Genomic DNA, 27892 nt, shown 5'->3' with positions numbered 1-27892 from the left:
GGACTTCCGGAGCTTCGTTTTCTATGGAAAGCATCAAGTAATCACCTGTCATAGAAAAGTAAGCGGCGGAAGCTCCGGCCCGGACACGGCCCGGTCTAACATGAGTCATCCTTTACTCTGAAACGCTCCCTGAACTTAATTAATATTGGTCGGAGCGCTCCGGTGTCAGTGCGACACTTAAACCAGCCTATCGGCTCGACCACGACATAGAGCGAAGTGCGACTGCGGAAGCGATAACCATAGGTTGGAGCGAGACACAGCGATCGGACCTTTCGTTCCCACCTACCGTTGTCGCTGCCAGTCGTCGCAAGTCGCTCAATGTCGTGGCCGAGCCATATGACCTCATGGCTGAAGCACAGGGCGGACACGCCAAGCATCAAAAATTTGCATTTATATGTGTGCGCGGCACGTCTGTACACGCGTCATTGTGTATGTGTGCGTAAGTCGCTTTACTGAGAGGACGCCAGAAGTTCGCCAGATTCATGTCGCGGCCAGTCGCGGGGCGAGGTAATGCGAGTCGGGGCAGGGCGGTGCGTGGCCGTTCTGTATGATAATACCTACTATTATTTATACTGTGGCTGAAGGCCCAAAGCGTCCGTTTGCAGTGCGCTATGCAAGGCCGAAGTCCGGGCTAGCAAGGAAAGCAAAGCTTGGAATTCTCACAAGTATTCTACATTGTTTCACATGAAGTTTAAGCTTTTAAAATAGGTTGCATCTTCGTCGCGTCTGAAATATTATTAAACTAACTTTAAGGTCCAAAAAGCAATTTAGAGGTGTTATTTAACTAGAAACTGCAGCCCCGGAAATCTCTCTTAATAGCGTCGCAATATGCTTTACAGTACATATGGTGCTACTTTCCCGAACTAGTGCGGAAATAGCACTTTCCGTGCGTATGTCGAAAGTTTAAAGTGCCATATGTACTGTAAAACGTTGTACGATACACATGCGAATAGGTAATTCGCAACTCGTGTCGATTTAAACACTCTCTTTGGTCGTGTTTTAATTTATCGCCACTCGTTTCGAATTTCCTATTTTCCGCACTTGTATAGTAAATAACTATTGCTAAAATGGCGACAACAGTGTTGGCAGTGTTGCGTCTTATAAAAATGTGTTGATATCTCTTTTTAACAACCATATTTGTTAGAAAAAGACAAACGGAGACATTCATAATAACATTAATAACACTGCTATTATGATCCATAGAGAAGTAGTCTCAAATGTAGTTGATTAAGATATTAGATTAGATATAGCAGTCATTTAATTGATAAATAGATGCACTGGAGTAGAAAAAGTATCATAGTAACTTTTCTTATTTAAATTGATGACGTAATCTTTTTTGTAGGGTTCCTTCTTCCAAACATTGTAACCATTGTAAATCAGTCTTAAACAGACTCAAAATGAACTAATACCAATGGAGTTTTGTTAAAACTGAGTAAAAAATTTATAGAGATTGTGCTATCAAAATAGCTTATATTTATCATAGTTTTGAGTGTGCAATATATCGGAAACAAAAACAATCCATTTTACCAAAGTAAGTTGTCAAAATAAACAAAAGCAACAATAACTCAATGAAATATCAGTGATATATTAATAAATGAATGGAGGAACGTTTGGGCGAAACAATAATAGGTCAAATTGTGTTTGATCAAATAATTCAGTTTCCACAAAGCAAATAGTGGACGGAGAAAAATTTATTGTTTGAAGAGGCTCTTATTTACTGTTTATAAAGGAATTTTATTAAAAAGATATTTCGGTGAATTGCGTTTTCGTATGTTTGTTGTCTTCTAAACTGGAGGTTCTGGCTTCGAATCCACGTAAGGATTATTTGTGTTTTAATTACCCATATTTGTTGCTAAGCTATGGATGTTTCTGATATGACCTTGAATATTCTGATATGTCATCGTCAAAATCGTATCAAAACCAGTTCAAAATAAAACTAATTGTTAAACGAGAATCGGCGTCCTGGGGCCCGTTTCTCAAAAGATTGTAACTTTTAATACAAGCGGATGTCACTTTTTGACAGCTTTTGTTAGAAAGGGACTTCCACTTGTATTACAATGTAAGTTACAAGCTTTTGAGAAACGGGCCGATTTTGGCCACAGTAACTAGGTTTGTATAGGCTAGGCTTCAGTTTCATGCTTAATTAAATCATAAATACTTTCTATAAATAAACCACTATGTTAATTTAACAGATGAAATAATAAATAAACATCATGAAACACCGTTATCTACTCTCTAACCACTCAGAGCAAATTCGCTTAATTGATCATCTCCGCCAGGTGATTGCTCCTTAAGAACCTTTCCAAATACTAAATCGATCCAATCTGAGAGGTTTTTCTAAGCAAGGTACATTTTTTCATAACGATTGCGTGGTTGAGTATATTACTCTGTACACAAAGTGTTAAATATGTGAGTCAGATTTGCGTACAGAAAATTGCTACGACGAAATCATAAGTAGATTTTTCAATTGAGTCTTAGCGCCACTTTTACCATTCCACTAACCCGCGGTTAACCGGTTAAACCTGGAGTTACCATGGTTCCCAGTACAATTTGACACAGGGTTAACGGTTTAACCGCTTAACCCCGGGTTAGTGGCGTGGTGCAAGTGGCGCTTAATCTATCTTTAATGAGGAGAGGGCTCAGTTATACGGTTTTCGCATGCGAGTTTAATTGCATTGTGGTATTTGGTGAGCTGGCTGAATTGCATGTATATTCCGCAATGTAAATAAACTCGAATGCGCCGTCTAAATGAGCCCCTATGGTTACAGCAGAGACAGGTCCGACCTAGAATTCATCTTCACAGGAACGCCGAAAAAATACCTATTATCTATTATTTAAAGGAATTTGTTTTAGCTTCATTGTTTGCTTTGAAAGTTTATGGTCCAGCGGTGGCAGCATAGTTCAATTTTTATCGCGTGTCACTATGGCTGTCACTTTCGCACTTACTTCATAGAACGTGACAAGCATGGTGGCAGGTGATAAAAGTGCGACCGTGCTACGGTTGCAGGTTGCAGTAGATGTAAAGATACTTATCTTTATCCATGTGACAAAATAAGTGTCACGCTATCACGTAGACGAGAATGACCAACATATTGGTACAGATATATGTAGGTATTTCAACTTATTGCAATCCTACAATATGTACCAAGTATTGTTATTCTCCTTTCCTTCTTCAATAGTAATTCAGTGAACGTACATAAGTGGCGCTGTCAATAGGATACAATATACTACGATACAGATTTCTACTATTGGTTGTTTTGGTTGTACAGTAACTATGAAAATTCATTCAATTTAATATTTATTGTATTCTCCATTCTGAATAAGAAAGACAAACCTTAATTTCTATACCTTTATCCCTGTAGACTCACAAAATTACACGTTAAAAAAAAGAACATTCTTTATACACATACCTATCCAATCACATTCATGGAAACCTCAATTTATCTCAGAATATCAGATAGGCTTCATTTTCTTAACATGCCTGCTAATAAATAATATAGGTAATATTTTATTTATGGGAATCGGCTACGGGTTGGCGCGGCCTCGACTAAATATTTGCACGTCATGATATTACTTTGACATTTATACCGGTGTTTTGGTCTAAAATATGAGAGTATTTATCGATATTTAGTATTTTATTTATTTATTAAAATTGGTCGATGGCAAATATGCATGGCTTATTTTCATCGTATCGTCTCGTTTATTTTATATCATGCATGGGTGTTGCGTGATGGTGTCATGACTAGCATGGTTGTGATGATAAACGGTTTTTGTAACCTTTGGCGACATGTAAATCTAAGAGTGACAAATCACATGCGCGTTGAAGACCTTACTCTTGTAGTAAAAATAAATATAGTTCCCACCATATATTGTATCATTATTAGGGTTCAATAAAAACTATGAAAAACAGACGACAGAAGTTAAACACCTATACAAATGATTGTGGAGCCTACCGTATATTGTCTCTTGAGCAAGAAAAGAGGCAGAGTAAAATTATACAGCCGTCTGCTCATAGACGAAACTGTTACGCTGGCACACGCCATGAGAAACGAGGATGCCCAATAAATTATATTTTACAGTACATATGGGGCTACTTTTCCGCACTAGTGCGTAAAATAGCACTTTTCGTGCGATGTCGAAACTTTAAAGTGCCATATGTACTGTAAAACGTTGTTCGATACACGTGCGAATAGGTAATTCCTTCGAATTTCCTCTTTTTCGCACTTGTATCGAAAATAACTATTTCTTTATCTTTTACGTGTAATCATCAACAGTAAAATTATACAGATTGGTAACTCGAATCTTTTCAAAAAAACAGAATTCTAACATAAACGCCTACGCTCGTCTTTTAAACCCAAAATGTAGAATTCGCCATAATGCGATGATTGATGTAACAGCTCTGACCAAGACATGCTCAAAAGAATATCCACTGAAGTATTGTGAGAAATACTGAAGAATTCTATAGAAAAGTTAATACCTTTCATGGCTGGGTTGGCTTGGGTGCCTTTGAAATGCTTAAAGGTTTTCTTTTTTGGAATTATAATGGCTTAGGCTTATCCAGAGACAAGGGAAAAGCAAGGGAAATTCATCGACTCGGCAATAGATGACACTAAAAATGTCTAACTTCATCCTGCTCAGTAACGCCATCTAGTATATTAGTCAGGAACGAAAGGTACCGGCGACGATATTAGTTTTTAAGCGAGTTCAAAACCTGACTATGAAGAGAACACTCTGTATCTACTTAATTTTCTTTGGCTTATCTTAGTTTTTACACTTCTTACACATGTATAATACCTAAGAAGTTTTATTGAGATTATGGTAATGTAAGGAAACGTTTGCGTTTGTACCTATATTAATACTAAAACAGAACATTTTGAACATAATATGTTTTATTTAAAACCTTCGCGTTTTGAACACATATTAACTCACATTTATAGACGGGTCTAACGCGAAATTTATTCAATTATTTATTGAATAAATTTCGCGTTAGACCCGTCTATAAATGTGAGTTAATATAATATGTTTAGTTGTAGTAAAATAAAGGTAGTTTTAATTTTAAACATTTTATAAAAGTTGTAGATATTTTTTTGTTAACATATTTTGGTACCATTATGTACTTATCATGTAGAAAGAAATACTTATACTAGGTACGGTTTCATCTAATTTTAAGCCTGTATCCGTATTATATATTCCGACCATTTGTTACTTAACTTTTCTTTGATTATATTACCTACATTTGATTATATCTCAAAGCGGTTTCTTTCTATTGGTAAATAAACTCGATTGTGCTGGCAACATATCCAATAATAGGGAACGTTTGCCTTATTTATAGTATTTCATACGAGTATTCTATTATGACGTGATTTCTCTTCGTCTCATACTTAATAAATTCAATAAATTGTTCTGTATTTTATAGACTAGATGGCAAACTTCGCGACTCGGCTACATACATAGCCTACTTGTGTTCAAACTGTCTTCTTTAAGATTCCAAGCTAAAGTTTCAAATATAACGTCAGCATGTTTTTTAAATTACCAGAGAAGTCATTACTGGCAGCGTTCCAACGATGGTGGGAGGGGGTGGTCTAGAGCTAGGGGCGAGTTGGAAATGTCCTAAAATACAGGGCCGAGTAATTTAGACTTAAGTGGAGAGGTTTATAATGAGCCTAACTTGATTATCGTCAAGTAAGTGAAAATTATGATGCTGAATGAAATTTTGCGGGTGAAAGTACTTACTCACACAACAGCCGCATAAGGGGTCCCTTTTGTTTCACATAAAGCTTTATGTCATAATGTATTGTTTGTCATATTATCATTAGTCCTAAAACTGAAACCGTTAAGTTTTAAGGGTTTTCGTAAGGATATCCTATCTACTATCGATAGGTTAGGTTAGGTTAGGTTTGTTTTAAGCAAACCTGAAAAGTTACGCGTTTCTAAACCAAACAAATTATGACTACCGAAGAGAGATTCGATATAACCACAGACAAGACATCCTCTAGACTGAGCATAGTAACGCTACCCCCTCTGCCACTTATACGGTAGTTTTACTCCATCTTCGAGTCAATCCCGTGCCGTGATTGGTCCGTGTCTTTGAACGGACCAATCACAGCACGGGATTCGCTCACCTCGTCCCCCCGCACCCCCGTATTTTTGGCAGCATCGGTTTCATGAAATAATTGCTCTAAACTCAGTCTAGAGGACTCCTAGTCTATGGATATAACCCATAACCCTCGGCAGTGAAATATGTAACAACGAGATATATTATTTGGCGCGATTTTAATTTTGTAGTGGATTTTATTCGTCAGATTTTGTCAAAATTTGGTTGATAGGTAGTTCCTACTCTGTAAATGGGTAATAAGTGCAAAACCACTGTAAGTTCTAAAAACCGGCCAAGTGCGAGTCGGACTCGCGCACGGAGGGTTCCGCACCATCAACAAAAAATAGAGCAAAACAAGCAAAAAAACGGTCACCCATCCAAGTACTGACCCCGCCCGACGTTGCTTAACTTCGGTCAAAAATCACGTTTGTTGTATGCGAGCCCCACTTAAATCATTATTTTATTCTGTTTTTAGTATTTGTTATTATAGCGGCAACAGAAATACATCATCTGTGAAAATTTCAACTGTCTAGCTATCACGGTTCGTGAGATACAGCCTGGTGACAGACGGACGGACGGACGGACAGACAGTGGAGTCTTAGTAATAGGGTCCCGTTTTTACCCTTTGGGTACGGAACCCTAAAAATCTGTTAAATTAGAATCTACCTCCGTATCCAAATAGAAATACGGCACTCCTATAATGACAGCCCGTTTATTTAATGCAAAGGTCCCAATGTTCAAGAGTAGGTACGATTCTCCCTCATATTGGCAACCAGCTGTCCTTTATGTGAGCGTAAACTATACTGATTGTATAATATTACTTGGCATAATATCTACAAAGCTGCATATACTAAATACTGCTGGTATAAAGATTTATTTCTTCAAGTAGGCATATTATAATGCGATATAATATTTAAAACTTTCGCGGTTTGAAGACATATTTTAACTCACCACGACCAGAGAAACCTGTGTCGAAACGTCGGTAAATAAAGGTAATAAAATAAATTTCGCGATAGACCCGTCTATAAGTGTGAGTTAATATATTACAATGCGCTTATGAATGTCAAATAAGTATAGGATCTAGATAGTTCTCATAAACAAATTGAATAAGGTGAATGTGGCTAATTACGTCATATGGACTAATTCCGTCCACGAGCGTATATTTCTTTGATTTTCAATCCCGGGGAAATTAACCATCTGCTTTTGATTGCTGATATTGAAAAGCAATCGCTGCTTTGTCGATGAAATTATCGACTTTGTTCGTTGTTCGAGAGAGAAAACGCTAGTAGACGGAATAGTCCTTATGACGGAATTAGCCACATTGACCTTATGCTGTTTTTAAATATCTGTATATTTTTGGCCAAACCAATAGCTCCATTCTAAAATATTGTATATTTGCACAAGCTGAAAAGGAGACCATATTTAAAATATTATATATGTGACCTTTTATACCATGTTGCAAATAAATAACTGAAATTACCGTAAAATTACCGTGAAAACATAAATATTTTAATACCCAGTGAAAAAGTGTATTGCTTGGTTTCATTTTTATTTGTAGGGGAAATACGTACTGTTTACGACATCGATATAAGCACAAAACAACGTAATATTACAAATGTAAATAGGTACAAAAAAGTCACAAAGCAAGTATTTTTCATTTGCCTGCGCCACAATATATGCCTTATATTTTGTGCGTAAATTTGTCTGAATACATTTAACGCACAAAACTGAAGAAAAAAACTGGGTTTTCTCTGAGGGAATAAAATAAATAAGGGTTTTATTTGTGAAAGTTTCGAAGGTGTTTCGTTATTTAGTATTTTATTTACGAAGAAATTGGGAGGGCTGGAAATACCTATCGAATTTCGATAAAATGTCTAATACATAGGTGTTTCTATTTTTACTCATTTTAAGTCGAATTTATATAATACCTACTAGCGACCCGCCCCGGCTTCGCACTGGTAAACAAATTATACATAAACCTTCCACTTCAATCACTCTATCTATTTAAAAAAAAATGCATCAAAATTCGTTGAGTAGTTTTAAAGATCTAAGCATATGTCGGATTTATAGGTTGATATTATAGGAGAAACCGAGCCATCATCATCCAGCTCGCCCTGGCCCTCCATGCTGTTGCCGTTAATTTATCAATACACTGTTTTCTTTATACGGTATTTAATCACGTAATTATTTAAAGGGAACACATAAAGATGAATAAACACATAAACAGAAAGATAAACAAAGTGATTCAGGTGTGATACAGCTCACCCTTAGGACGCGTGGACAGGCCGGCGGCTCGAGCGAAAGTAACCTCTCCTCCGTTCAAAACAAGCCAACCGGTCTGCCAACGGTCACCTGATTCACCGAATGGTTAATAAAGTCGCCAATAGATGGCGCGCAAACACAGGTAACAAGCTAAGCCGCTTGTCAACGTAAATCATCAGACCATAGTTTCACCGTCCGCCACTAGATGGCGCAGACAAACATGAAAATAATCAATTACAGATGGCGCTAATGTCAATAACGCCGACACGACCATCCTGCTGCAGGTCGCGCTCGACATGCTCTACAGTAACTATCACACAAAACCAATCATCAGCCACTCGGCCAATTCGACATTGCAAGCTATGGTGTTCATAGAAGGAGGCCCCTGTCCTCAACGACTATGCCACAATAAGAAGTCTCATAGAAGGAGGCCCCTGTCCTCAACAACTATGCAACAATAAGAGATGCCATAGAAGGAGGCCCCTGTCCTCAACAACTATGCATCATCAAAAACCTCATAGAAGGAGGCCCCTGTCCTCAACGACTATGCAACCATAAGTGATCTCATAGAAGGAGGCCCCTGTCCTCAACGACTATGCATCACCAAAAATCTCATAGAAGGAGGCCCCTGTCCTCGACAACTATGGATCAACAATTTCATAGAAGGAGGCCCCTGTCCTCAACAACTATGCATCAGTAGGAAATCTCATAGAAGGAGGCCCCTGTCCTCAACAACCATGCGATAGCATCAAATCTTAAAGATGGAGGCCCCTGTCCTCTACAAATTCAAGCATTCGAGCTCATAGTTGGAGGCCCCTGTCCTCAACAACTATGTTCCACTGACATTACTGACAACTGTCATAGATGGAGGCCCCTGTCCTCGACAACTATGTAACAACGGTAACGCAGTATAAGATTGAAATTTAAATATTTACTTGCGATTGCAGTGAATATGTCAGATTAAATGTTTTACAAAAAGGGATCTTGCTATACCTAGCTTGGTACCCCAAGAGCTCGACAAATACTAATAATTTAACGACTCGTGATTGTTACTCGTGACAGGTGATTTTCAGTACATTTACTTAGCGTATAGTGATTTGTAAATTATACTTGTAGCAATGCATTAAAATCAGTGATTAAACCTTTTCCTTTTTTTTTTTGATCAGAATTTACTGTTAGTTGTAAGTTATTAATGATTACACATTTACTTCACGTTGAATTCAAAAAGATTAATTGTAATGTTTTTTTTTTTTTGTTTTATAAAATTAAAATGTTGAGGCTTGTACAACGTCTGCTTCTCAGAACGCCGACATGGTTTCTTGACAACTGTAACTATTTCTGGGGTTGGGTGCAAGAAGCTAATTTTGCTTTTTTTTTTATGGCTTTTGGCCCGTCACTTTGTTAATCTAATAACGTTCATTAGCACATATTTGGCGAGATATGTCTTCCTGAAATCTATTTACTTATCCGATTTTTCTTCGTCAAATCTCTGGTTATCTTTAACTCCACGATTCATTAATTATGTACGGGTTGGTTGCGATCAACGATACCTTCAGCATCATCAATTAAGCACAATAGTTAAGCGGGTACAAGACTTAACCTGCAGCATATGTAAAGGTTTTTAAAGAAGTCATGTTAATCGTTTTATTTTTAGTGCAGTTTATGTTTAATTGAAGAGCATCAAGGCCTTACTTCCAATGATTAATCACATAATAGCGGATTACTAGCTATTCCTTTTCTCAAAACTGCCATCATTCGCTGCACTTGAACATTGGATCGATTTACTCCCGGTAGCCCAGTGGCGCTATGAAATATTGTTGAATACCGTGCTCCTTACACTATGTCTCAAATTCAGCTTTGAAAGCAGTATCCTGGTCACTTATTATTTGATGACGTGCTGGAAGCATGGATACCGGAGTTTTGAGAGCGTTAAGCATAGATATTAGTCTTATTTGTAACATAGACCAGGTATGTAAACATCGTGAACTTCGTATATGCGACAATAATTAGAACTCATGAGTAATTCATGCGGTTCCATTGACGATATTAGACAAATGACGATGACGAAACGATTCACTAATGGATTCTTTCTGGCTCTGTCGCGTGTCGTTCGTATGTGTTGCCGGCCTTCTTTTATTTCAATCATTATTGCTCATAAGCCAAAAATCACACTCTCACAAATGACAGAAGACCTTGCATTTTTCTTAGCCAAATCTTAGGACTGGTGGAGAAGCCACCCTCAGCACTTGATCCAACATTTGGAATCACTCTTTGAAAGTTTTACATTTTATAAGGACTAAGAACATCATCCACAAAATTCAGTATGTAGTTGTAAAATGGGCGCAGAAACGCCATTATCATATGTTGACACTGCTAGTGCGTTCATAAGCTCAAATTGCATCACAAACAAACTGTCCGGAGTAATAAAAGCTGTTTTTGTGATAGACTCTTCTCTGATAGAAACCCTGGGCCATATCATGACAGATGAAATAAGAGGCATTAGTTAATCTATCTATCTCGTCTGAAATTGTAGGCAAGGGGAATTTAACGAGGACAGTACCTATTTTCGTGTAATTCCGTATAATCCGTACACATGCGATCGTCGCCATTCTTTTATACACGTTCTTTTATACACAGGCTCGCGAACTCTGAACTGTTTTCTTGAACTATTCCATTAGCGATAAGATCATCGACTATGATTTTTTACCTTTTATCGCTTAATAGGTGCCAAGTCATATAATTTACGGTATACTAACCGCTTCGAGATCTTCAAGTTCAATATCTATATACCTACCCTGTAGGAACTTCAGTCTTGGGTATTTCAAATGCAAAAGACATCCCTATTATTTTTCAAGACCGCAATTCAGTCAATTAAGTTAATTCCAAATTTATTTTACGTTAGTAAAATCTGTTGGTATCAATGGTTTGTATGAAATCTTCATCGACTTAGGAACTTAGCAATTTGCCAAAGAACATTTCCAAAAATTGTAGATCTCCCACGAAATGTTCTCGGTGTTTTTATTCTCTGCACGTTTATTGCCAAATCTTTCCACAGCTAGTCTCGGCCTCCGTGACACAAGAGAAAGACGACAATGAGCGACACAAGTGCTAAATGAAACAGCCATCAAAAGTTAAGAACTGCATAAGAACAATCCATGAAATATTCTAGAAATATTCGGAAACCTGAGAACGCTCTATAACTTACACATTGCTATCATCGACGTAACTACGAGTACTTGAGCAGTACCACTTTCAGTAAGTAATGATGACCTGTAAGCCGGTCTCTTTCACCGAATCGAATCCAATTATAAGCTCTATCTACTCTAAGCAATATAATATAAGCTCGATTGGTATTTTGTGATCTTCTACTTACATAATAACATATTTTAATGAATATACTACTGATAATGCACAGGACTGTGGTATGTTGGTTTGACACTATAGGTTCCTACTCGTAGCTAGGACCGCCTTCTCCGAATAGCATTAAAGGTAACTTGTTTCCGGGTAAAGTTTGACCTATGATCTTCCTAATAGGGAAAGATCTGTTCCGCTAATAAATACCACTAAGTTTACGCTCATTAACCACATTTTGCATTGCAACGGATAAGTACGTTAGATTTAACTATAACCTAAGCTGTCTTGTCAGCATCATCCCTTAGTTTTTTGAAGCATACCGTTTCGGTGTGACCTAATTTCCCACAATAATTACACTTTGATGGTTGCTTTTCTAAGGGTTTTGTGCTCAATGTTGAGTCATCAGTTGTTAACAGAGGCTTGGGTTCATTAACCTTACTGTTGGGACAATTAGATTGAACATGGCCAGGCTTGCCACATTTGAAACAAGAGAGGAGTGATTCGTCTCGACTGTTACGAAGCCTAGGTCGTTTAGCTGGTGGTTCACCACTCTTAGATTCACGGGGTTTTGTAGTTGCCACAACAGAGATCAATTCAGGAACGGTGGTGCATTTACTAGATATCAGACGTAATCGTAAGTATTCATTATCAATACAGCCTATAATCGCTTCGACAGCATCTTTTTCCTTATCACCGTTCATAATTCTTTTCCAAATAGTCCATGCCCGTGTAATAGATTCTGACGGATTTGACGCATCGAACTTGAAGTCGCGTAATTTCACTATATCATTTGAATATCGTGCTTCAGGCTCAAACGTCTGCACTAAAGCATCGCGCATGTCGCTCCAAAGTGGGGATTTTACAAGCCACGTATCTCCGAGGGTCTTCGCTCGACCTTGTAATAAACCCGCAATCTTAGTACAAATCTCGTAATCTGTTAGATTCCAATGTTGTTTAGCTCTATCTACGTGCTCGCACCAATCTCTAACTGGAACTTCTCCATCAGGGTTGAATGGCGCAATATAAATATCGCTTAGCCTTGGACGTTGTGACGAAGTTACAGCTTTTGACAATATTCCAGCTAACAGTTCATTATTTGTATTCATATTTGTTTGTTGTTGGTTTGTCAACCTATCTAATATATTCGCTAATGACGATAAGATTCGACTAGATTCATTGTTAGGAGCGTTCGTCGTAGTAAAAGTTTGCATGTCGTTATTGTTTATCACGGCAGAAGCTGGTATATGATTATTTATCGCGGCAAAAGACGACACCATATTTTCATTTATAACGACAGGATTAGACACGTTATTATTATCTGTTGCTATAGGAATTTGCACAATATTTTGCATGGTCGCAGAAGAAATCGGCACGTTATTTTGAGTTATCTCAGCGGGTACCAACAGGTTGTTATTGCTAGTTGAAAGCGTCAAGCTCTTGTTATTTAACGTGGTAGAAATCGACAAGTCTCTTTTGTTTACGTCAGGGTTTTGCTGAGTCGCGGACGCGTTAAGCAATCTTTTTCCACTTCCGATGTCGGATTTATAGGTTGATATTATAGGAGAAACCGAGCCATCATCATCCAGCTCGCCCTGGCCCTCCATGCTGTTGCCGTTAATTTATCAATACACTGTTTTCTTTATACGGTATTTAATCACGTAATTATTTAAAGGGAACACATAAAGATGAATAAACACATAAACAGAAAGATAAACAAAGTGATTCAGGTGTGATACAGCTCACCCTTAGGACGCGTGGACAGGCCGGCGGCTCGAGCGAAAGTAACCTCTCCTCCGTTCAAAACAAGCCAACCGGTCTGCCAACGGTCACCTGATTCACCGAATGGTTAATAAAGTCGCCAATAGATGGCGCGCAAACACAGGTAACAAGCTAAGCCGCTTGTCAACGTAAATCATCAGACCATAGTTTCACCGTCCGCCACTAGATGGCGCAGACAAACATGAAAATAATCAATTACAGATGGCGCTAATGTCAATAACGCCGACACATACATAGGGACAGACAGACAGTGGGAAGAGACTTTGTTTTATACTATGTAGTGATGGCACAGTACCTACCGCGGCTGCCGGCGGCAGTGGACGGCATTTATATAAATCGCAAAAAGCGTTCAACAAACGTTCTTGAAAAACCGAGTGCAGCGGACCCACGTCTTAAACTCCAAGTCCAGTCTGGATCCCACAGGCGAGTGTGCCGTGCCCCAGGGATCCACTATTGGTAATTACCTATTCTTGCTGCTTGTCAACGACATCACGGCTGCTAGCTCCGATGCTGAATACGTAACTTACGCGGATGACACTTGCATCATAGTCAGCGATAGTAGTATTGATAATCTTACGCGGAAACTGACTCATGTTATGACCCAGATATCAAAGTGGTTCCGTGCCAACGGTATGTTGTTGAATGTGGAGAAGACCAACTTGATACATTTCCAACTTCGAAAGTCCCATACAGAGTTAAAAATAAGTATTGACAACACCCCAATACCCCAAGTTGACCAAACTAAATACTTAGGCTTTATTATTGATACTGGTCTGACATGGTCAGCTCACATAGGTTATCTTCAGCAGCGACAGCAGCCTTTGCAATATCGAGGCTGGCCCCGCCACTTTCAAACTAAAATATAAAAAAAGCATATTACGGGTATTTTCACTCGATATTGATTTATGGTATCGACCTGTGGGGGACAGCGGCCGATCGCGAGCGAGTGTTCAAGCTACAAAAGCGGGTAATACGAATAATCGCGGGGAAACCTTACGACCACTCAGCACTGGCCTTGTTCATTAAACATAAAATCTTAACATTACCAAGTGTCTACATTTTAGAAGCGTGCAAGTATGTTAGAAGTAATCTCAGTTCGTTTAAAACCCGTGAGCAGCAGTCAGGCAGAAGCACGCGCGGGGGAAGTCTGCTTTTGGTCCCGCCCCATACTACCGCTAAAGCTAGGAAATCCGTCGGTGTGTTAGGAGTCAAACTATTCAACTCGTTACCTGCCGACATCAGATGTGCCCCTAGTGACGTCACATTTGCTAATAAAATCAAAAAGATATTAGTAGAAATGGCCTGCTACACCATCGACGAATTTTTCGATAAGGTGTCATCGATCCACGCACACAATGTAAATAAGTAAATAGATCATAAGTTATTATTTATTGCATTTTTCTAATGTCTCCATTGTACCTGTGTACTTGGATTTTCAATTTGTAATAATGAAATTGACATTTGTATTGAAACGATTATATAATTTACATTTAGTTAAATGTACCTAATCCAATTGTATGTAACAAATCTTGACGTGTAATTACTTTTATCAATAAAAATATGAATATGAATGAATACGAGTATGAACACTAACATACCTACGTGTTACATTTTATAATTCGTTGACTAACACTTTAAAAAAGTCGTTAAAACCTACATACATTCATCTACAACAAAACGTTACTTTTTATGCTACATCAAAAAAATACCAACGTATTTTTCGGCCACCCTGTAGCTCAGCATTTAGCAACGAAAGAGAATAGTTATATTTCGTTAAGCGATAAAGCTTATGCGGATGACGAAAGCTTTTAGGATTTTACTGACCATTTTTCGCTGCTTTTGTATGTATAATTCAAACATTTGGTAGTTTTTAATAGGTATATGTATATATATATAATAGGTATATACGTATACTCGTTGGGAGCCTGAGGTCCGCTTGGCAACTAATCCCAATAATTGGCGTAGGCACTTAGTTTTTACAAAAGGGACTGCTATCTGTACTTCCAATCCAGAGGGGAAAATAAGACATATTGAGAATAGTCTGGTTTCCTCACGATTTTTTTAAAATTCACCTTAAGGCGGCTGGTACTTATTTACCAAATGATATTTCGTACATACGTTCCAAAAAAACTCAATGGTACGGTGCGGACGGGTTTGAACCCGCGACTAACGGATCAAAAGTTGCCCGCTCTTACCGCTAGGCTTTTACCAGGGATTTTTACTTCCTTTAATTTCATTTATTAGTCATAGGCACAGACAAGACATCCTCTAGACTGAGCATAGCAGCGCTACCCCCTCTGCCACAAATATACGGTAGTTTTACTCTATCTTCGAGTCAAAGTGTCTTTGTGTGACGTCCGTGTCTTTGAACGGACCAATCACGGCACGGGACTCGCTCACCTCGTCCCCCGCACCCCAGTATTTTTGGCAGCATCAGTTTCATGAAATAATTGCTCTAAACTCCGTCTCGAGGATTCCTAGTCTATGGTCAACTAATATCACAATACAAATATCACTAAATATTGCTAATCAACACAAAAAACGAAAATATTAAACCCTCATCACCGCACAACCAACACAGTACTAATTGTCCACCAAATTACGAAAGTACCATTCCTAAATCATTCCACTGCAAATTATAATTACATACACATAAATATCAACCTTAAACCATTATAACAGAGTTCATATTCCCTTGCGTTGTTAAAGGTCGTTCTGAAAGTAGACATTTCGGTTGTCAAGAACATAATTATAGGTTGCCTAGCTAGCGACCGCTTTGGACCTCAATCTTACTTCCAAAAGATCGTATATCTTTATGATACTCGTATAGAGATAAGGCCTTTTGGTTTTAGTAAATTGAAGTGTATTTCAGAGCGTCACCACTAAATTGAAAGTGGACGTTTCGCTTCGTATTTCTTCGAGATAGTATTGTAATGTGGAAGGGAATAAAATTCGCGTCGGGATAAAGTTTAAAATGGGAATAGTTTCTGAATCCTCTGTTTTCCGTGTCTTGGCTTTTGAATGTGAAGTGGCAATAACGTTTTTGGGTTTTATTTTGAGGTATGTCTTTAAAAGATCGCTTTTTAGCGATAAGACCGCCTGTTGTTTTACCTTTTCTTAATTATCAACATTCTTTGTATTATTAAATTGTACAACACGGGACTTAATCGCGTATTTAAGTTTTAACTAGTTTTAAGCTTTAACTCGTTTCGAGAACGGCGTTGTCCCCGTGGTCTCGGAGAAGAAGAAGAACTGGCTTAAGTTGATATCAACATCTTCTAGTCGCTCGAGTTTATCTTTGTATTCTTTTCTGTATTGAGATGTGCAGTAAAGTGTATAGGTATTTGAGTTGTAATGTATTGTACCCATACATGTTTTCAGAGGCATTTGTTTTAATCAATTTACACGGACGCATCTAAAGTAGAAAATACACGGATGTTTTCCTAACGACACTGGTAAACATTTCATGTTTTGAGTCCTATACACCACACACAGACCAAGTATTAACAAACATGCCAAGCGAAATGGCCAGTGATATTTGTGGAAATGTGTGGAAACCGCCTACAAAGCAAGATCCCAGGTTCGAATCCTGGTAAGGACATTTATGAGTGTTTATCACAATTATTTAAACTAGTGCCTTTTTTATACTACGTCTGTGATAAACAAGCATACGGCCCGCCTGATGGAAAGCGGTCACCCTAGCCTATGAACGCATGAAACTCCAGAGGTGTTACATGCGCGTTGCCGACCCTAACACGCCGCACCCTCGTTGAGCTCTGGCAACCATCTGACCGACAGGAACACAACACTATGAGTCTAGGATCTATTAGTGTTATTTGGCTGCAGTTTTCCGTAAGGTAGTCTTTCCCAGTTGAGCTCTGCTCTAGATCTGCGCCAATTAATGGGGTTGGGTAGCCTAAGCGAATCCCGAGCTCAATTTAAGACGCAACCGGAAAAACGCAAAAATTAAGAATTTTTGTCTTCAACATCAAAGTACCGTAAAACGGGGTGAGTAGGTTTCGCAGGGAGAGGTGGGTTATGAATGGGGAGAGAAGGTTTGAGAGGGGGGTGAGAAGGGATTTTAAGGCTACTGCTACAAAAATAATGTATTCCAATTTAAAATGGAGTTATAGTAATACGCATAATAAAAAAAAATCGATTCAACAATCTTCCTAAATCACCTTTGTATGAAAACCCCACTCACCCTAAATACGAGGCACCACGGGGTGAGGTGGGTTTTCCTCTTTAGGCTCTTTATCGTCAAAGGGAACTACCCAAAATAAAATAAAAACTAAAATACAAACGTCCGGAACACTTATTATATACCTACACACCATTCAGTTTTCATATGTAAAAATAAAATGTTATCGAGGTTTGAATTTCAGTTTTGACCCTACTCACCCCATTTTACGGTACCAAACATTATGAAAGGTTACCAGAATTTTCTTGGTAATTTATGAGATTCCTCTCATCTTAATTTAAAAAATTCAGAAGCAATTCTTAGAAAAAAGAAACCGGATTACCGTTAATAAGAACGTAGTACCTATACTTTTATTTGTCATTAAGTGACCCTTAATAGTACTAAAACACGTTTTTTTAGTAATTACGGAGCAAAAATCCAATTTAGCAAAGGTAAAACCCCCACATCTCGGGTCGGCTTCGCAGTAAATGAAGGACCTGATATATTGCCTACCTCCATTTTTATACGGATATTACGACGTCGATTTCTGTCACGCACCGCAGCGGAGAATGGACGAAACTTTTGCCGGCGAACACGTTATATATACGTATGATGTTACTTTAAAAATACTAAACTTATACAGTCGCCATCAGATATATCGGAGCGGTCAAGGCGCTCACAAACATCTGAACACACCTCTATTGTCAAAACGTTAGAGTGCGTGTGGTGGGGTTCAAAGAGTTTGGATGTTCAAAAACTTTTTTTTTGGAGATGAGAGGAATCAACCAATAGCATTGGTTATATGTCTCCTCTCCGCTCCGCTGGATTACAACCAAAGCTATTATAATTGATTCCTCTCATCTCCGTTCGCCTCCAATTCGATGAAAATGCAACCTTAGGAAGGAGCTTAATCCATACTAATATTATAAATGCGAAAGTGTGTCTGTCTGTTACCTCTTCACGCTTAAACCGCTGAACCGATTTAGTTGTAATTTGGTATGGAGATAATTTGATTTCCGAAGAAGGACATAGTACTCTATGTTCTTCTTCTATGGTCTTCTTCGGTTTTTATTCCAGAAATCACCATTTAAGGGGGTGAGAAGAGGGGTGGAAATTTGTATGGGTAAAAATAAGCTGCCCAAATTACTAACTCCACGCAAGCGAAGTCGCGGCCAAAAGCTAGTGTATTAATATACTGCAGAAATGCAGCGCTGCGCGATACCTTACGGCTCCGTGTGTGTTCTTTCAGGGCACGACACGAAATAATTTGTAGCCCGTTCGCAGTGCATGTAACGACTTTAAAAACAACACTGGACGACTTTTGCTCTAGTTTCTTATGTGTTTTCAACGCATTTGTTTAGTGGTATAAAGAAATGTGCAAGTTGAAGGACATTCTCAGAAATATAGGAAAATTCTAGAAAATTTCTGGATACTTACACGACAATTTAATGTAAGTTAAACATCGTTGTGGGTATTTTCCAAAAAAAATGTATTATTTTAATGATCACATATTGATTAGACAGGCAGTACAAAAGTTGTTTGCTAAATTTAAATTTCTAATAACTATTTCTATAGAAACTCGGTAATTTCGGAATCTTCTTCTAGGTAGGGTACCTATAACACTAGTGGTAGGTATCCTTTTGGTGGAAAATGAAGTTACAAATCACAAAGTAAATTGTTAACTAGAAAGAAGAAAGAAAGAAAGAGAATAAATTTATTCAGGACGCTTACAATATCGCTTAAATCTATTATTACACTTTTATTAATACTAAGCATAAACGTCACTGAAAAGGTACCTCAGCTTGGTATCAAGTTACCTCTAGGTATCTTGACGCTGGTCTTCCGTGGAGACCTGTCCAAGAGATTATTATAAACTAAACATTAACATTATAAACTAAATCGAGATCAGTATAGGAATAACAATATATGTATTTTTCAGTACCTACTACTTCAGTAATTACCAAAAAGATTAACAACTACATATTTTTATTATTTTCCATCGTATTTTCACGGAAAAGTACGAACGTGTCTTGCTATTTCAGTCAGTTTCGGTACAAAAACTACTGAGGTTGACTGAAGTAGCATGACAAATACGAACTTTTCCGAGAAAATACGATGGAAAACAATTATGCTCTCCTGGCGTTATTCAAAAACGGCTACTAACTTAATCATTTGATGATCATCGTTTGTCCCTATCAGTCGTCATGTCATGTCGGGTTTGACTATTGATACCAAGTTCAATTGGGGCATCCACATAGATATAGTATGCAATAAACTTCGAGCAATTATGACAAAATTATATAGTTTAAAAAATATTGTAAACAGGAAAATATTGCACACTTTATATCATTCGTTAGCCGAGTCAATAATTTGTTATGGTTTAAATGCATATGGGCGAACTTTTAAAACTTACCTAGATAAAATATGTAACATCCAAATTAGAATAATTAAAAATATATTAGTTGATAAAAACACTAAACTTAATTGCAAACAAAACTACACGTTATTGTATAAAAAGTTAAAAATTTTACCAGTTCATGAAAAAGTTAAATACTTTTTTTTTTTTTTTTTTTTTATTTATTTATTACATACACACAACCATCGTTACAGGCTAGGTATCCTAATTCGACAGTATGGAATTTGACACACAAGAGAATAAAAAAAAAAAACAACATAGGTACATTATTACAAATTACAGTAACACAGAACATATAAAGTGGCCTTTGTGAATTCGTTCAAAGAACAGAAAAACAAATCTAACTCAATCGCTACTCGATTCAGGGTTCGAATTGCGCGCGTAAAGGGGGCCTGGCGAAGGAGTTGCGTTCGAGCGCGCGGCTCGGCCAACAGGCTCGGCCGCCGCCGCCGCCACACATACCGATCTGGTACGTTCAAACGCACCTCTGCCAGGACTCCAGGATTGCACAACTTGCCTCGTACCAATTTAAATATATATGAAGCTAGCCCCAGTTCCCTTCGAACTTCTAGTTGATTGTATCCTACCATACCTAACACGAACAATGTAGGATACTTTAACGGATAAAAAGGGTATACTCCGTGTAGTTTTAAGTATAAAAACCTAATAAATTTGTTTTGGATACGTTCCAACATTATCCTATATTTGGACTCGTGTGGACTCCAGATGGCAGCATTACCCTCGAAGTGACTCCTGACTATTGTCTCGTACAATACACGTATCGCATTGATGTTAGTGAACGCATGAGCCTGTCTCATTACAAACCCCAGATTTCGGAAAGCCCTTTTACATACTGAAACAATATGGTCTCGAAAGGTGAGGTCGGACTTCAGCAGCACCCCTAAGTCCTTCACTTCTTCGACGCGCTGCATCGGTGTCTCTTCTAACACATATTGGTAGCAAAGTGGATTCCGAGATCTGGTGAATGAGAGTATGGCGCACTTTGCCGCGTTGAAATGTAATCTGTACGTTTGACTCCATTTAACTACCCGATGTATGTCCTCTTGTAATTTCATACAATCAGAGCTGTCATTAATTCTGCGAACAAGCTTGAGGTCATCAGCAAAGAGTAGACAAATGGAATCTCTAACAACGTCAGGAAGGTCATTTATCATTAAAATGAACTCTAAGGGACCCAAATTGCTCCCCTGACTTACGCCAGACCTCGTGAAATATGGTTCTGACACATGGCCAGCACAGTCCACATACTGGCACCTGTTACTCATATAGCTGGCAAAGAAAGTAAGAGTATGTGGAGTGAAACCCGCGTTTGCCAATTTCACGAGTAAGACATCAAGGTCGACGGTATCGAATGCCTTCCGGAAGTCGAAGTACGCCACATCCACCTGGTCTCCTGCATCCACTGCCGGCACTATATTGACCATGAGATGTAGTAGGTTACCTGTGGTACTGCGCGCCTTCCGGAAGCCATATTGCGCGTCAGACATTTGGCCGCTAGCTTGGGCCTGAACCGATTGGTAAATCGCAGACTCAAATACCTTAGCGACCGTACACAATACTGCCACCGGACGATAATCGCTGGTATTTGGTCCGCCGCGACCTTTCGGTACAGGTACCACCCTAGTTAACTTCCACCTGTCAGGAAACAATTTGGATTTAAGGCAAGTATTAAAAATATAATGCAAAGGCTCAGCCAGAACACTACGACAGTCCTTAAAAATGTAAGGTGGGAGGGTGGGTACTTATTATGTATAGAAAACTATGGCCTTGACAGCTTTAAAACATGTAGAAAACCATTACGTAATTTTAGGGTAAGCACAAAACGAAAATATGTACAATATAATACTAATAATTATTACGGCCAAAGAACTCGTAAATACTTAATACCTAAGATTCTTAACCAACTAAATAGTTCAATAGACCAATGTAAAAGTAAACAGATGTTTAAAAAAAGATTAAAATCACTATTTCTAGATAATATAAATCCATAGTATGAATGTATAGTTTTATTAGTGTTCGTTTGTATTATTGCAATATTGCATTAACCTTGGGTGAATATTTCACCTCACGAGAGAAGCCTAGTACAATAATAAAACATAAAATCATAATAATAAGGATCAGGGTGATGTTGTCGTGAGGTGAAGTAGGTACCTACGCATGCTGACCGTACAGTGTTACAAACCGGTCTTGTTCAATTATTATATATTATGCATGGTAACTTTAGATTTAACTTAACCTAAGAATATATATACAGTTTGCTCTGTACTCTGTAGGTATAACGCATAAAGTACATACTTATAAACATAATCGAGAGCGCACTATTCGCCAACAAACTGTCTACAGTTTGGCGAAACTTTTGTATACCTAGACATAAGTATTTTTTGAAATAAATAAATAAATAAATAAATAAATAGAGAGGGACAAATGACGATCATCAGCTGATTAACTTAGCAGACGTTTATGAATAACGCAGTACATCTGTAGTAATAAGTAAATAAGTCTTTGCTTACAGAAACGCGGATATTTGTCCACAGCTGTGATTTGAAAACATAAAGCCAAGTCGGAATGAAATTCGGAGACTAACTTTTAATGAATGAAGTTAAGAATCAAACGCTTCTGTTCTGCTAATTTTGTAGCATTTGCTAAAATCAACTGCTTAGTAAAATGCGAGAATAAATCTCGCTTAATAGTCCCTACTTCCTTACCCATATTGATGCGAATGTAATTCTGTCTGTCTGTTACCTCTTCACCCTTAAACTGCTGAACCGGTTTAGATGAAATTTGGTACAGAGATCGTTTGAGGCCCAGAAAAGGAGATAGGATAGTTTTGTCAAATCACCATCCCACGCAGACGAACTCGCGGGCAGAAGCTAGTGACTTATACGAGTTATATATATAATTGTATACTAATTTTGAAACTGCAGTTAATTACAGAATTATATACGTACCTACCTAATTGCGTAATTTTTTTAAAGTTCGTAACTCATTACGTAATTATCATATCCGTAATATTGGAACCCCTATTGCTTACTTACCATAATATTCGTCTACTTGTTTGCCTCCTAAATTAGAAGATTACGTCTATGATACAATTTTATACGGAATTCAACAAACACAAATCTCACAACATATTGGGATACCCTCCTCCAATTGAGGGGGGATTTAAGTCTTCTCGAGGCAGAAGTGTAGGGTTAGAACCGTTGTAGCTTTATGTGACGTTCATAAGCGCACTTATGCCTACTTGAATAAACTATCTTTTAACTTTATCTTATCTTAATAACATTTACTTTCCCTGGCCTTCAACTACGGAACCTTATATATATTATAATCCTTTTATAAAAACCCTATAAACCCATAATGTTTGTCTTCCGTCCCTTTCGCATAATCGCGAATTTCCGTACAATTTCGGTTTCACCCATTAGTGGGAATGAACGGAACTTAACCTTTTTTTATCAGGAAACGCGGGTCGACGGTATACGCAATTCCACAGATATATAACTGATTAGATCTCGCGTGTTATGTTTTAAGGTTAACAGGTAGGTAGGCTGTGTTGTATTTCGTTGTATGTATATAAAGTGAGAAGAGCTAAGGTCAGTAATGTCTCATTTTTAATTTTATTTTCTATCCAGTAAACTACACCTATATGATCGCGTCTGCAAGACGTTTAAACGATTTTTGCCCTGACTGTACGATTGTCATCTTTCTTGTCTAGGCCCCCAGTTGGCGATTGTCGTTTTGCGTGGATTTCTTAAAATGTCATTCAATAGAACTTGCTAACTATGTAAACAAAAGTTACAGGTAAATTGACATTCAGTGTCAATTTTAGTATGGCGGTTTGTTTACATAGTTAGCAAGTTCTATTGAATGACACTTTAGATATGTCTATCGCAGCTGCCTTTTAGCCCTAAATAAAGCAACATTTGTATGCGCGAGGCTCAAACGCTCTGATGTTCTTTTGTTATACTCGTACTGTCCCGCTCGCACACAAAGGGCTTAAATGCCTGTTCTTTTCATGAAAAGAAAGTTATTTTTAAACTGAATCTAGATTGAGGTTAACTTGGTTAAGCTATGTTTAAGTATTTGATCAAGGTGTTCCTTATATTAAGTAAAATATTGCGGCTTTTGATTTCGATCCATTTGTGATTATTTTTATATTATACGATCGCCTAGGAGTTAGTGTCCAATAATCTCAGAAATAAATTAAAAGTGGAAAAAATTCTGTTGGGTGGGACTTGAACCCACGACCACTGGATCACTAGTAGTGCTCTGCCAGATGGCACTACTACTACTAGTGATCCAGCACTACTAGTGATCCAGTGGTCGTGGGTTCAAGTCCCACCTAACAGAATTTTTTCCACTTTTAATTTATTTCCCCCCCCCCCTCAGATGCTCAGATGTTCAGCTCAGATGAGCTACCAAGACCTTACCCAATACAGCGAATATTTCCAGAATTTTTTCCACTTTCAATTTATTCCCCCCCCCCCCCTCAGATGCTCAGATGTTCAGCTCAGATGAGCTACCAAGACCTTACCCAATACGGCGAATATTTCCACCATATATGAACCCTATAGAGGCTCATGTACCGGTCTATGGTAGTAGGGGGTTAGTATAGCGTCGCTAGCAGACGTTTCTGCTTGATACAAAATTAATTTAGTGTGCAATAATGTTAATATCCAGAAAAGGAAGTCAGGTCCGTAGACAGCATGCCAATCGCTAACGCTCCGTAGCAAGCGAAACGCAACTGTCACTGTCACACTAATATAAAAGAGTGATACAGACACAAAGCGATTCGATGGCGAAGCGATAGCGATTGTCACCTCTGCTAGGCCACCAGAGCCCGTACCATGAGTCACTGACAGTGTCAAAACTGATATATAGGTACCTACGCTATCGAGAATGTAATTTACTTTCTATACATCTCGTTCGCACTTATATGCGTGTACGACCGAGATGTATAGAAAGTAAATTACGTTCTCGATAGCGTTTATGTCAGTGCAAATCTGATGGTAGCCGTACAGGACTACGTTTGTATGAAAAGGCCATTTTGCGCGGCCGTCCATTTTCGTCGTAAACAAATAAAACTTCAGTTTGAATACTGCGTTAAGGTGTTTAAATAGTTAGGTATACAGGGTGATTCATGAGACGTGAGCAGGACTAATCCTGCACACTCAGTAACTGATAATTGATCGATCACCGTCGTATTTAGGTGAAACAACAATACTTTTTCCTATTTTTTAACTTTTTGGTGAGGGCAAATTTAATTCTCTACAATCATGGTCACCCTACAAGACCTAATTGATAAACATAGAACCTCTTTAACCGAAATGACAGCATTTTGATTACGAAGAAAATAAACTGTCAAACTTGAGTGAGATACGAGTTTCCAAAAGTAACCAGACCGTGATGACAGTGATGACATTCAATTTGACACAGAATATCGGTAGTTTAGTATTCTAATTCTAGGGTGACCTTGCATGTCGTAAATAAATTAATAACTTTTTTTTTTCAACTCGACTAGTAAATTAACGTTAACCTCACTAATACTGATACGAAACAGTTGCTTATAATTTACGAAATGCGCAGTGTTAGTCCCGCTCACGTCTCCTGAATCACTCTGTATATTCGTATGTTTGCTAGTGTCTGATCTACAACTAACGCAAAGTCACGGTTTTGGTACCGAACATTTGTGTGTATTGTAACTTCTCTTTATTTTCTTACTTTTGCTATGTTTAATCGTTGCATAATGTAAACCAATGGATGACTGTTATTGGCCTTATTTGTATGTAAACATTCATATGTATTAGTTATATTAACGGCTGTTATTATCCTGAATACAAATAAAATAAAAGTAAACGATTTCCGTACTAAGGCGTGCCCGATCTGAGACCAGGTAAACTTAAACCATAAATTAAGTGGAGGCTCGACACAGTCTCGTCCAATTCCAAGTCAGCTAGAAAGAGAGGGGGTTTAAGGGGGGGATTAAATCCGCAACGAGCCAATTAGGCGGAGAACCAGTCTCTCGACAGAGCTTAATGGATTAGTAAGCTCTAGTGGGCTAGCCTAATCTGCCACAAAACTTATGACTGTGCCACATATGATGAAAACAAATTAAAAAAAATAAGTTTCCGTAGTGTGTACTATTTTTCCTGAAGTCCGACTCACGCTTAATCAATAACTATAGAAATACACACACTGTAACAAAATATGCCATAAGAAACAAACGCTGAAAGACAGATAGTAAAATCAAAAACAATATTGGACGTAGTTTAGCGTAAAAGATCCATCCTCTAAAATTTGTCATTTAAATGAACAACTTTTCCGTTTGACAGAAAGTTCAAATTTGACTAACAGATTTTTGTGGATTGGATCTTTTACCCTAAACTACGTCCATGTGTATGTGGTGTTATTTTTTACAACACTTTTTAAACTTTAATAATAAAAATTGCAATTTAAAAAACGTCTACAGAACTCAATTTCTCCTCAGGCTAAATTATACATTTATGATATAAAAACAGTTGAAGACTTCATAAAGTCATACAACGTATAGGTGGACGGGCGTTCTAAGAAAACACAGCAATATTACGATGGCAGGGAGTTCTGTAGACAGAAAATTCTAGAAAAATATCATCTAAAATTGAAACAAATAGAAACTTTAGAAGTAAATTGTGAAATATAACTTTTCTAGTTCTGTTCACGTGCGACACTGTAAACAACAGGTGTCACCCTATTTCACGGACAGAAATTTCATAGAATATCGTTTCTCAGAAATTATTTCATATATTATTTGGTTCATATACTTTCAGTTTCAATATTATTGTTTCATAGACTATTTACTTGGTTGAAACATATTTCACAGAAATTCAGTTGAATGAATATTACTATCAAACTTTTTAAATTTAGAAACTTATCAAACAGTAGAATTATGTTTCGTGTATTCTTGTTTCGTAGACACAGATTTCATAGATTGTTATTTCATAGGAACTGTTTAATATAACATTTAGTTCGAGTATTTTCTTTTCAAATATTATTATTTCAGAACTTATTCACTTTATTTAAATTTATTGAAAAGAAACTCAATGCAAAGAATTGTAATATTAGAACTGCGACCCCCGCAGAAACAAATTGTTGCTAGAAAAGTAGGTTAGGTTAGAACTGCGACCCCTGCGGAAACAAACTGTTGCCAGAAAAGTAGGTTAGGTTAGGTTAGAACTGCGACCCCCGCAAAAACAAACTGTTGCTAGAAAAGTAGGTTAGGTTAGAACTGCGACCCCTGCGGAAACAAATTGCTGCCAGAAAAGTAGGTTAGGTTAGGTTAGAACTGCGACCCCTGCGGAAACAAACTGTTGCCAGAAAAGTAGGTTAGGTTAGGTTGGAACTGCGACCCCCACAGAAACAAACTGTTGCTAGAAAAGTAGGTTAGGTTAGGTTAGAACTGCGACCCCTGCGGAAACAAACTGTTGCCAGAAAAGTAGGTAAGGTTAGGTTAGAACTGCGACCCCCGCAGAAACAAACTGTTGCTAGAAAAGTAGGTTAGGTTAGGTTAGAATTGCGACCCCTGCGGAAACAAACTGTTGCCAGAAAAGTAGGTTAGGTTAGGTTAGAACTGCGACCCCCGCAGAAACAAACTGTTGCTAGAAAAGTAGGTTAGGTTAGGTTAGAACTGCGACCCCTGCGAAAACTAACTGTTGCCAGAAAAGTAGGTTAGGTTAGGTTAGAACTGCGAGCCCCGCAGAAACAAACTTGCTAGAAAAGTAGACTAGGTTAAGTTAGAACTGCGACCACCGCA

The 27892-nt window shown here is 38.0% G+C and overlaps 1 protein-coding gene across 1 annotated transcript in view; it reads right to left on the bottom strand.

Moving 5' to 3' along the window:
• LOC134653943 (potassium voltage-gated channel protein Shaw-like) overlaps positions 1-27892 on the bottom strand; it is a 272060-nt gene that overhangs the window by 176577 nt on the left and 67591 nt on the right. The window lies entirely within an intron of this gene.

The sequence above is a fragment of the Cydia amplana genome, chromosome 14 (genome assembly GCF_948474715.1).
Source record: "Cydia amplana chromosome 14, ilCydAmpl1.1, whole genome shotgun sequence".
Taxonomy (NCBI): Eukaryota; Metazoa; Arthropoda; class Insecta; order Lepidoptera; family Tortricidae; genus Cydia; species Cydia amplana.
Note: the sequence above shows the minus strand (reverse complement) of the source record. Positions and strands in the feature narration are given on the sequence as shown.